We start from the raw sequence: 13,351 nt of genomic DNA, 5'->3' as shown, positions 1-13,351 counted from the left end.
TGTGAGCCAGTTTAAAATCTGGATATTTATCTAAAATCCCATGCTTTGTCAGTTGGTCCATTGGGAATGACCGACAGACAAAGCAAGTGCTTTTGGATAAATCTGATTTTAAATAGGTGAAGGACCTTCTTACTGATCCAACAAACAGACAGGACCGCTGGTTTATGGAAGGCCCCAGTGTTTGGTTTAGGACTAGAAGGACTGGGCATGCCAAAATCCATGTTAGAGTTCAGGTTAATTTTGGTAAGTTTATTAGCATGATTGTAGGTTCTTTTGTTGTTCTTAATGTATTTTCTCTATATTACTTTTTTACCCTAAGAATAGAATAGGCTTGCATAGTCAGAACTGTGTGGTATTTATAACTGTTGACAATCACTCCATCAATCTCTGAAGGGAAAGATAGCAGGTGTCCCTGGGCAACCTGTCTGTGTTGGGAAATACACAGTGAAGGCAGGAAGTTGTGCAATCTGGGAATACTCTGGTCAGAAAATAGAGAGAGAGATGCAGATCTCCACCCAGAAAGGCAACAGCTGGGGAGCTGGAAGCTGAGCGTGGGTGCCTTTGCAGGACCACTAGGGAAATACAGGTGAAGTTGCCCTGAACTGTGACAGAGATATTTACTAATACGTGCTTGAGATGATCTCATATTTACTCTGTGACACTACCTGTGGCCAAGTAAATATTTATCTTTTAAAAATCAGATTTCTAGAAGTCAAAAAAATGGAGACAATGTCTGAACAGGTTTGTTTATTAAACCTGAGTCCCTTTGTTGTTGAGTATCCTCAAACCGAATTAATTCAATGTGATTTCAGGGTGCTCAACACCCTGAATAATGAGAAGCTTCGTTGTTGGTGTTGAATAATGCTATTTCCACTGGGATGCTCTGGGGAAGACGCAAATGCTTCTTGGTCATCAGCTGAGCTCTCACTTATTACTGGTTGTGCTTTAGGGGTAGAACAATTTGACACAATGTTTACTTATCAAAATTTGTATACATGTTTAATCAGTGTCATTATAGTCAGTCTGCTGAGTTTCCTTAATGGAGCCTGTACACTTTTGAGCATTATTTGTCAGTAGTGTGGATATTAGCTGTATAACCCCCTCTTTTAAACCACTCAGATATAAATTAAGCTTGCGCTTCAGGGGGTTTTGCATGCTGCAATGACAACAATATTTTTTAAACTCACACTTTTTCAATAGTGGTGAAACTAAATGCAGTTGGCTGGATTATGCCTTCAGACACAATCCTGCGTACAAGGTAGTGCATAAAATGCATTGCCCCCTTAAAGAGCCATCGGGCAGAATTTTGACTTGGTCACACTTCATCACCTGTCCCTCCTTGCTCTGGGCCCCACTTCCTCCATCCCATGCAATAACCAGAAGAGCTGCCTGGCCATACAAGGGGAAGTAAACTGCAGCTTCTTCTGAATCATGTGTCCACCCATTCCCAGCCCCATGCCACCCACTTTCAGGTGAATTGTAATAGTAAAGTCCCTCATGGACTTCATGGGGTCTCTGGGATTCTCCCTTTTCAGAGTAAAAACTCTGCTTGTGGTAGGGTTTCCTTATCTCTCTATCTATCTCTCCCTCTCCCCCTCTCCCTCTCCCTCTCTCACACACACACACACACACATTTTATTTATGTAACCGTTCTGCCTGGTGGAGTCAGCAGCAAAAAGGGCCTGGTTCAATATCTAGGTCAGGGGGACCTTTACATTTCCAAACTACTGTACCCCTTTCAGGAGTCTGATTCGTCTTGCAGACTCCAAGTTCCACCTCACTTAAAAACTACTTGATTACAAAATCAGACATAAAAATACAAAAGTGTCACCGCACACTATTACTGAAAAATGGCTTACTTTCTAATTTTTACTATATAATTATGAAATAAATCAATTGGAATATAAATATTGTACTTATATTTCAGTCTATTGCATTTAGAGCAGTATAAACAATTCATTGTCTGTATGAAATTTTAGTTTGTACTGACTTCACTAGTGCTTTTTATGTAGCATATTGTAAACCTAGGCAAATATCTAGGTGAGTTGATGTACCCCTAGAAGACCTCTGCGTACCCCCAGGGTTACAGGTACCCCTGGTTGAGAACTATTGATCTAGGGGTTCCTTTTGACAATACAACACAGAACAGGCTTGAGCCCCCACACGGTAACCTGAGAAAATTACACACCACCCTGAGTGTCTCCAAGAGGAAATACTTCCTCTCTTGCAAGCACTGAGTCTGTTTAGAGAAAAGAAAACTTTTAATGAAAGGGGAAAGGAACCCAACATTAATTTGGGAAAATACCACAAGCACAAGTCAAAAATATATTCACTGTGAACACCCATCCCAGAGTAGGCTGGGCAGTGTCCTTTTCCTCAGTCTCTCACCTTGCTGTATGAAAGTCTGACAAACAAACATCCTTTTAAGACACCACTCCCCTCTCTTTCCTCCACACCCCACTCACAATTATTGTCCTTGGTGAGCAAAGACCCAGAGATCAGAGGTGCATTTGCATGAATTAACCTCCCACCTGGGGGGAGGTACTGAGCAATGCCTCAGCTGCCGCTCCGCCATCGGCCCTTCAGTCAACCACTTGCTCCACCATCACTTACTGCACTACTTCCCTCTATACTGCAATCTCTGGAATGTCTTGAGGTCCTATCATTTAACACAGCTCTCAGTGATTTCAGTAGTTAGTGGGGGAACCTCATTGCTAGTACTGCCTGGGTACTCCTTCACCAGTGACACTGTCCTATAGCAGGTCTAATGCTTAGACCTGGTTATCAGTGATTTCAGCTCTAGTGATTCACAACTAAAGACTCTCAATTGGGTCTTATTAGCTTGGTCATTGAACAGTGGAGAAGGGAGGGGTCTAATGGTGCTTAGGACTCTTTGCGCAGTGCTCACATCACCAGGCACAAAAGCCTAAGTCTAAACCTAAGCTTCTCCCTGCTCTGCTCTGTTCTGCTCTGCCGTGCCCTGCCCTGCCTCTCTCTCTTTCTTTTTCTCATCTCCACTCGCCTTTGGCACCCCAAACCCATGCTTGTGAGTGCAGATCAGTTGGGGGTGACTGTCCTCAATCAGGGCATGCACAGTTCTGCTGCTCTTTACTCACACAACAAGAGTAACAACACTTCATCACCCCTTCACCCAATAACAAAGTGACTTGCCATCCAACGCTAGCCAATAGTGATCATTTGGGAAAAGCATCCCATCATGCTGCTCACATACGCAGAGTGGACGTGTCTATGCAAACAAGGTCAGTTCCTGAAATCATCTCCCCCAGCTCATCAATAGATGTCAAGGGAAAGTTCATTCATACCCTGCTTACACTTACTAATTGCAATTTAAGAGAACTTGAAAGGGAATTTGATCACCTCTTAAAGATGACAGTTAAACATAACCCCTGGGTTAACCTGAAGATCCAATTCAAGTGAGCATGCAAAGGTTCAGATTCTTGTGTAAGCTTTGAGTCCCAAACTTCCTGTAGCCTCTGACATTCCTCTAGGAACCCCTTCCAAATACCAACCCTGTCTCTCCAACATATTATTCCCTCCCTGCTATCTTTGATGATCTTTTTAGATAGCTAAGACACGTCTAGACCTTAAAGTTCTTCATTCAAATTACCAGTTAATATTCCAGGAGAGGCCGAAAACAACACACTCCTTATCTTCCACGACCATAACTTAGAGGGAAGCAGGTAGCTCATTATTCCTTCCATTTTAAAAGCTTTCTCTCTCGCATCTTCTCTGACAGTGCCTGCTGATGCTGAATTTAAACTTTGTATGTTCTATGGCTGTAATTATTCATTTATTTTCATGTATATTGTGCCTGTGCCTCCTATTCATGTGCACATCCAGTTCAGTGGTCAGGGCCGGCTCCAGGCACCAGCATTCCAAGCTGATGCTTGGGGCGGCAATCTGCAAGGGGCAGCAGTCCCTGTTGTTTTGCCCCCAAGCAGTGCGCCAAATTCCCGCTCTGGACAGCGGGGGCAGTCCATGTGCCCTTAGGGTGGCAGGCGCATTTCCGCTGTGGCGGCAGTTCGGCAGCAGCTTCTATGTTTAGCTGTCCGCGGCGGCTTCAGTTAAACATAGAAGCTGCCCCCGCATTGCCGCCGCCGCAGAAACGCGCCTGCCACCCTAAGGGCACATGGACTGCCCCCGCTGTCCGCGGCGGCAATTCGGTGCGCTGCTTGGGGCGGCGAAAACTGTCGAACCGGCCCTATCAATGGTGATTATGGCCCAATAGAGAAACTGCTTATCAATCTGGGCTCCAAAAAGGATTGGAAAAAATGTAAACATTGTGTTGAAGAAATTAATCTATTTAAGGGATGAAGTTAGGGCTGCTCTGCTGAGGTGTGTTGGAGCATTAGGGTAGGTTGGGAGGAAGTAGCAGCCTTATCAGACCTTCTTAGCTTCCTTCCCAACAACATGCTGGGTTTTTATTTAGAGATTCTTAAAAGAGGTTTGATTTCAGTTTGATGCATAGGTCTAAGTTTGGTCAGTTCACCTATCCTTACTAAAAATGGATTGCAAAACTTCAATATCTGCACTTTCTCCTTCTCTTGAATATTTCGAACTCTGGCTACAAACAAGGATGATCATTGCTTCCTCTACAGACTCCAGACAACTGTTAGTATAAAAAGGTAACACAGCTTTGGTTGTCAGTTTATCTCACAAGGGAAATTTTGAACAATTTGTCACCACTAAATTATCATTCCTGACAGCCAGAAACAATCCCATGAAGACACAGTATATAGCTTTAAAGTTTATTACATTATTTTTCCATACTATTTTTGCCCTGCCACCAAAGTACTAAACATGACATCAATCAAAAAATCAGCATCCTGAGACCTCTTGAAATATACAGTAAAGAGGTGACCAGTGATTTCACAGATTTATTAACATCAGCATCTATACTCAACATGATTTAATTTTTGTAGTGCATACAATTTATCAATATGATGTTTTACAAAATGTAGGTATTTTTGATTGTTGTAATTTTTTAATTAAACTGTACCCAAATTTTAGATTGTTTTAAGAAGCAAATTCTATTGAAGCTACTTAGCTGGTAGCCAATTGAAGACGTTCAATTTTATATCAAATTATTTAGTGACACAAATTGTATTTTAATTTCCTAAGTGAATTGTTTGGGTAAATTGAAAAGACATGTCTTTGTTATATTATGTGCAGTAAATAAATTAATTAACAGAAAAAAACAAGAAACATGAAAAGCTATTTTCTTGTTTTCATTTGCAACCAGATAGGGTTTTCTCCTTTATAACCAAGAGGTTGCAAATTCCCCACTGAATGATTTTTTTTTCTTTTTTGGACTGAGATGTTGACAGCATTTAGCTCATGAGATTTCACATCTAGCTGAAGCTAAACTAAAACTTTTAGATACCCTGTGAGTAGATCAGGGATCGGCAACCTTTGGCATGTGGACCATCAGGGAAACCAGCTGGTGGGCCAGGACAGTTTGTTTACCTGCAGCATCCACAGGTTCAGCCGATCGCAGCTCCCACTGGCCGCGGTTCGCCGCTCCATGCCAATGGGAGCTGCGGAAAGCAGTGTGAGCCGAGGAATGTGCTGGCTGCCACTTCCTGCTGCCCCCATTGGCCCTGAACGGCAAACCGTGGCCAGTGGGAGCTGCAAATGGCCAAACCTGCAGACGCCGCAGGTAAACAAACTGTCCCAGTCTGCCAGTGGATTTCCCTGACGGGGCGTGTACCAAAGGTTGCCAATCCTTGATTTATAGCTTAACCCTAAATTTTAATTGCCATATGAAAGAACACCATAGAAAAATAGAAACAGTTACAAATCATTCAAAAAGTGGGGAGAATTTGCTACAGAAATTAGCATCTAATCATATACCAGTAAAGTGAATGGCAAAATTCCCACTGATTTCTCTGGAGTAACACTAGAGTCCCTAGCTCCTTATTTTGCTTTAAAAAAGAAAAATAAGGAGATTTTCTGTTGAGGGGGGGGGAAACTCACTGAAAAAGAGAGCTTGTTGGACACCATGTCCACTTCTATTTCTCCATTATTCCTCTAGTCTACAATGTGGGCTAGAGTGTCCCCATGTTTGATCTTCAAATATCACTAACATTAATGGCCACTTAGCAGCTTGCAGAATCAAGTTCATTGTCACCCAGCAAATCATTGTTCTCTATTTCTAGTTTTTTACCCTTTGTCTTTACCTACACGTCCACAGCATTTGTTCTTTTTTCTACCTTCTGTTTAATCTATTAATTATACATCCTCTTTTTATTCCTTCATTTTTCTACCATTAAATCAGAGATAACCCAATTTCTAAACTGGTCAGAACATACTGATGTGTCTAACACCCTGATTCTTGTAATATTATAAACTATAGACTGATTGATAGTGGGAGCTTTAGCACCAAACCACAGACTTTTACCATTTGAGCTAAAGGGATAATTCAATTGACTCTTATTCTTTATGCAGATCACCCATCAGAGAACTACATGATACATTTAGCCAGTGTGAAACACACTCCCCCTCAAGGTAAGCACATCCTGGGAATTTGAAGTCTACAGTAATTTAAATTTTTGCAAGGATCACTATTTTATCACAATCCCTTCAAGGGATCATCAGAGGGGATTGAAGCCTGGAATACTAGCACTAAAAAGCTCAAGCCTTCACCACGTAGTCTAAAGAAGTAACTTCATTAGCTGCGACCAGTAGCATTCTATTAGTTTCTATGTGACACATCACACTTATCCAGTACAATACTGTAACAGGCCATCATTTGTAGCATCCTATGCCTTTGGAGTTCTTCTGAAAAGACAACCAATTTGATCCCTTCCATGAAGGTTTGCATCTCACAGGCACTCCTCCAGAGAATGCAAGCTTTCACCAGAGGTTGGGTGGCAAAGTCCGAACAGCAAACTGAAGTCTTGTATGAAAGTTCAAATAAAGAACACAGTTCCTCCCCAAAAGGAAATGAACCATTCTGTACAAAGGACTAGGAAAGGAATCAGGGCAGCACTTCTGATATGAAAGTGCAAACCCCAAATTTAAAGAAGTAACTCTCCAGCTGATCCTAAGAGAAAATCTTAGTGAAAGAGTCTCCAAAAGTGATTAGTGATTTTGGTAGCCTTGGATTTTGGGTGCCCCATTTGAGACACCTTGAAGGGGCCTTCAAGGGTGAGGGCTCAGCACTTTTTGACATTCAGGACCTTTTAAGATATTGTTCAATCAAAAATTGTGGCAGCCGGAACCATTACTCATTTTTTAAACATCTTGGCCTTAGTGTTTATCACTACTGTTCTAGAAGTATATTAGAAAAAGAGAAAAGGTGTTTAGAGAGACATATTTGTTAACGTAAATTCAGAACAAAACTGAGTCTGCTGTTTTGTTAAGAATACTACTGTAGTACCAGGGCTCTGATTCAACACTGAGACCTTTACAGCTTTTTGGTAATGTAGCTGGGCAATAATTACAATATTATTTTTGGGAAACTGGAGGCTCTGGATAATCTGCAACATAATTTTAATTATAGCTTATCAAAATTGATCAAACATTTTTAAAAATAAATACTGGCCTTTTACCAGAATTTAAAATTTTCACCAAAAATTGATTTTGATTCTTTTCCCCAAAATGGTTAATCACCTTTACTGTTAAAATGTGTCCCTTTTTTTCTAACCGGCATCTTTAAATACAGTCTATAGTCAAAAATGAAGTGTGTGCACTAATTTGAACAATGGAGACCCAAAATAAGATGAAAATATTTAATTTTCCTCCCAAAATATCTACAACTCTTGAGTATTCAGAAACTTTAGTACATACTAGTATGAGGCGAGTGACTTATATAAAGATATTTCTAATTAAACCCTTGATTTGTGTATCTTTCAGTAGATCTTGTGCTATGGTCCAAACAAGGTAACACTCTGTCCAAGATGGGGTGACTATTAGGTTATGCCCTAAATTCTTGATTGGTAGTGAGGCATTACCTAGCAAACAAAAACATCCCATTTTATCTAAAAATTACTTATTTTAAAAGGTAGCATTTGCATTGCTAATTTGTTGGTTTTGGGAACATTCCCTACAGCTAAACTCCTTAATTGCTGCCAAAACCAGTGTTTGGTCTGTCCTCTTTCTATAGCAGAGAGCAGCAAATACAGGTCCTTCATCTCATTCTCTCAGTCCTCCCTCTCTTCTATCCCTGACAATTTTCTTCCTGTTACTGGCTTCCTTTCTCACCCCAGGTCTATTAATTATTGTGCCAGCACCTAATTCTCCTGCTTCTTCCTTCCCCACCCCGCATTGTTGTTTTAGTCCAAGCAACCAGTGAGTACTGTCCTTAATCTTCCCTCTCCTCATGCAATGTGTCATGTCCTACCAAAGTCTACCCTCACAGGTTCTCAGTATGTACACTGGGAAGTTGGCAAAACTGCAATAGACAAGTTAACTCCCACAATTTTACTGAAAGTCTTGTGATGGTGTTTTATTATTAAAGCTTCAGCTCTTGGTGGCTTATTTTGTGAGAAACTCAGCTTTCATTAAAATAGTAAATCTTTGCTCCCCTTTGTTGCAGAGAAAATGTATTCTATGTGTATCCTAAAGGTTCAAAATTCAGAAGGCCAATAAAAATAATCCCAATTTAAAGAAAACAAAACAAAATAAAAACATGATTTTAAGATAATCTCATGATTTTAGGAACCTGCCTCATGATTTTTCAATGCTTGGGATTGGAGATAGTGTGATTTCTGTCAACTTAAAGATGCTGGGAGTCAACTGAGTGCATCAGTGAGAAATTATCCACAAAGAAAAGCATAAAGAAATCTGAAAATCTGTATTTACAGAATAAAATAAATTAACATTTGTACTAATTACCTATTTGCATCAGCTGAATTTTGAGGCATTAGTTCAAATGGTCAGTGCCTTCTACAACACAAAGCGCAAGAGTGAAGTGAATTAGATGCAGTTCTTGAAATAAGTCATCACGGAGGGCAAAGGAATCGTTATTCTCAAGACTATTCCAGCTACTTAAGTAGAGAGGTTATTTTACCTCTACAGTTGGCACTGGTGTGATCGCTGCTGGAATGGTGTGTCCAGTTCTGTTGTCCACAATTCAAGAATGATGTTGATAAATTGGAGAAGGTTCAGATATGAGCCACAAGAATGCCACAGGACTTACACTGGTAGACTCAAGGAGCTCAGTCTTATTTAGCTTAGCTAAAAGAAAGTTAAGAGTTTATGTGATTACATCTGTAAGTACCTGGGGAACAAGTATTTGATAAGGAGTGTTTCAGTCTAGCAGACAAAGATATAACATGATCTAATGGCTGGCAGCTGAGGCTAGACAAATTCAGACTGGAAATAAAGTGTAAATGTTTAACAATAAGGGTTATCAAAGTTAGTGGTAGATTCTCCATCACGGACAGTTTTAAAATTAAGAATGGGTGTTTTTTTTCCTGACAGACCTGCTTTAGGAATTATTTTGGGGCAGTTCTATGGTCTATGCAGGGGTGGCTCCAGGCCCCAGCACGCCAAGCGCATGCTTGGGGCGGCAAGCCGCGGGGGGGCAGCAGGTAGGCTGCCCTTGGCGGCTTGCCTGCGGAGGGTCCACTGGTCCTGCAGCTTTGGCGGACCCTCCACAGGCAAACCGCCGGACGCAGCCTGCCTGCCGTGCTTGGGGCGGCAAAATCCCTAGAGCCGCCCCTGGGTCTATGCAATACAGTAGGTCAGAACAGATGGTCACAATGGTCTCTTCTGGCCTTGGAATCTATTTTCATACTCAGAATCTATTTATCCAATTTGATTTGTCTTAGCATGTTTTTTTTGTTTAAATGTTGTGGACCTTTTGTGTCACTGATGTGTCACTGATACATCATTGAATGAAGTCAAAGTAAAACTAAAACTCAAATATGGGATTTTAGAAAAATATTTAATGTGTTTTCATCTGTGGTTTCTGTTTTCTTTTGTTTTTCAAATAAGAGAAGCCACAAGGTTAGGGCCTTCATGTGACCTGACAAGAAAAATAAAAGTAGACATTTGACTGACAATACATGGACAAATCCAGAGAAGTTTGGATGCTTCTGAGTGTTACTGTGGTGCTGACTTTGTCCTCTTAATTATTCATTTTCCCCTCCTGATATTTTCACATTTTCCACTCAATCAGTTTTACTCCTATTACTGAGTGACGACTCCTACTCCCCCAATTCTCATTATGCTTCCTTTAATCATCAGCAATACTCCTCCTGTATACCCAACTCCCAATCTTGAAGACAAACAGCATACTGCATTCACTTTTCTGGGCTCATATCTTATATATTTCAATGTTCCTTATATCAAAGGCAACTGCATATGCTCAATCTCCCTTTCACCATAAAGGAATCTTGGGGCTCACAAAATCTGAAGACCCTAGCTGAGTTAACAGAGATTACCCCATGGGCCTACAATGACAAGGGAATAGAGCAGTAGGTACACAGAGGTCTTCGTACTATTCGTATATTCCAATTGATTTATTTTATAATTATATGATAAAAATGAGAAAGTAAGCCATTTTTCAGTAATAGTGTGCTGTGACACTTTTTGTATTTTTATGTCTGATTTTATATGTAAGTAGTTTTTAAGTGAGGTGAAACTTGGGTACGCAAGACAAATCGGACTCCTGAAAGGGGCACATTAATCTGGAAAGGCTGAGAGCCACTGGAATAGAGAACCCCTCCAATTCAAAACAGTAATGACAAAATTACCATGTTGTAGTCGGTTTGGTGACCTTGCTGAAGTGGGTTTGTGTCTCAGATCCATTGCCAAGTGCACATGTGAAAAGAACCACCATTGCATTGAAACTGAATGGGCACATAGAAACTGAACTACTCATTATGGTATCAGATAGTTCCTCCCGGTCGGGGAGAGGAGATGTAGAAAACTATGCTGTACCTGTTCTGTGCATAGAGGCCCTTGTGGGCTCTCATTTTGTACTAGTAACTCACAGGCTTTAAAACGTGCAGTGGGGGTATCCAAAGCAAGACAAACATTCAGGTCTTGTTTGTGTTTTGGGCTGGTTCTTATTCCCAAAACAAATTTATCTATCCTTATTCTGTATATATAAAAAATCTGTCTGCAAGCATGTGACTTTACAAAGGCAAGAAAGAGAGGCAAGATACCCAGTAAGATCAAAATAAAACAGGCAATTAGTGTCTGAAGCCTTAAAATGTCTTAACTCTCTGTGGATCCATTTCCCCATAATTTTCTCATTCAAATGCAGTAGTTACTTTCTTATGTGCAAAAACTACATTAAGGCAGCAAGATTACAGTATGGCAAGTCTTCAATTTTTTTTAACAGAATAATTTCTATCTGAGCAGTTTCTGGTCTGTGTTCTTTTCTGGTGTCAGAAGTTAATAGAAGATATTAGTAGACTACACAAAACCAGATTTTTGCAGAGGGTGAAGTCTTCTACACCTGTGGAAAACCAGGATCACATACAGTAACTCCTCACTTAACGTTGTAGTTATGTTCCTGAAAAATCTGACTTTAATTGAAACGATGTTAAGCGAATCCAATTTCCCCAGAAGAATTAATGTTAAATGAGGGGGTTAGGTTCCAGGGAAAAAAAATTCACCATACGCATACACACACACTACAGGTACACAGTGATGATGATTGCGAAGCTTGGTTGAGGTGGAGGAATCAAAGGGTGGGATATTTCCCTTACTGCTAAATAATGAACTAGCAATTGGCTGAGCCTTCAAGGGTTAACTCTCTCTCTACACAAGGCAGCAGGAATGGAGGGAGATATGTGCATTTCCCTTAAGTACACTGCCTTGTTAGTTAGATCAGCTTGCTGAGACAGCAGCTGCTGCAAGCTCCCTCTGTCCTGAGCCCTGGTATGCCCCTCCTGCTCTATGGAAAATGGGGTAAGCGGAGTGCAGGAGCAGGGGAGAGGGGGACATGCTGACAGCCCCCCTCTTCCTTCCCTCCCTCCTGCACAGCAAGCAGGAGTCTCAGGGAGCAGCACATGGCAGTGGGGGCAGGGAAACAGCTGAACTGCAGGCAGCTGCTGCACAGAGAACTTAGGGAAGTGGGGAGCTGATAGGGGGAGCTGATAAGGGGGCTGTGGGTCCACCCTGGTTCCAAGCCCCCACCAGCTAGTTGCAACGGGCTGCTCTTCCTGCAAGCAGTAGACAAAGCAGGCGGCTGCCAAATGACATTAGAAGGGATCATTGCACAACTTTAAATGGGCATGTTCCCTAATTGATCAGCAACATAACAACAAAACAATGTTAACCAGAACGACTTTAAGTGAGGAATTACTATATATAAAACGGGAGTGAAGCAAAGATACATTAGAGAACTCCAGTAACAAAAAGTGTAATTAAAGGATAGACTTTTAAGACTGGGTCAGCCATAAATTCCCCACCACAAAAACAAAATTAGTCTGAAATTAATACATCTTCCCTGTTCTTACCCTCATTGTTTAGATAAAGAGGTCTCACATCCAGTTTAAGATCACCAAAATGTGTAAAAAGCAACAAAGAGTGGGTATTCACCCACGAAAGCTTATGCTTCAATACATCTGTTAGTCTATAAGGTGCCACAGGACTCTTTGTTGCTTTTTACAGATCCAGACTAACATGGCTACCGCTCTGATACCTGACAAAATGTGTAAATGCAATCTCACTGTTATATTAACTTGTTTCTCCGCAAGCAGCCTTCAATTTAGATTTACATCCTATAATATCTTTAAAATAAGTGCATATATGGATCATCTTTGTAAGAGCAACCCCCTCTCCTTGGACTAGCACTAAAGGCACAGGAGAACACACCTACTTATTCTCCCAGTCACCAGCTCACAAAATTCCCATCCCCCATTTTTCCAGAGTGCAAAAAACCTTCCACTCCAATACTTTTGTCATAAACAGATAGTTAAGGGTTAATGTCTCTTTTACCTGTAAAGGGTTAACAAGCTCAGTAAACCTGATGGACACCTGACCAGAGAACCAATCAAGGGACAAGATAATTTCAAATCTCTGTGGAGGGAAGTTTTTGTTTGGGTTCTTTGTTTTGGGGGGTTGTTCTCTCTTTGGATCTAAGAGGGGCCAGATGTATATCCAGGCTCTCCAAGCTTCCTGAAATATTCTCTTCTATGCAGTATAGTGAGTATTAGAAAGACGAATTAGTCTTTTGATTGATTTCTGTATTTGCAAATGTGTGTTTGCTGGAACAATATTTTATCTCTTTGCTGTACCTGTACTTATGCTAGAGTCCCTCTAGTTTTTATAAGCTGTACCCTGTAAACTTCCATCCGGATTTTACAGAGCTAAATTTTACTTTTTCTTTCTTTAATTAAAAGCTTTTCTTTTTAAGAACCTGTTTGAT

The 13,351-nt window shown here is 40.9% G+C and overlaps 1 long non-coding RNA gene across 1 annotated transcript; it reads left to right on the top strand.

Moving 5' to 3' along the window:
* The first annotated feature begins 512 nt into the window (after positions 1-512).
* LOC120400760 lies at positions 513-4,646 on the top strand. The gene is made up of 3 exons (XR_005596051.1): positions 513-586; positions 3,758-3,799; positions 4,620-4,646. It is a non-coding gene; the product is annotated as an uncharacterized LOC120400760 (long non-coding RNA).
* The last annotated feature ends 8,705 nt before the right edge of the window (positions 4,647-13,351 follow it).

Source organism: Mauremys reevesii, linkage group 3 (assembly GCF_016161935.1).
Source record: "Mauremys reevesii isolate NIE-2019 linkage group 3, ASM1616193v1, whole genome shotgun sequence".
Classification (NCBI taxonomy): Eukaryota; Metazoa; Chordata; order Testudines; family Geoemydidae; genus Mauremys; species Mauremys reevesii.
This window is presented reverse-complemented; position numbering and strand designations above follow the sequence as displayed.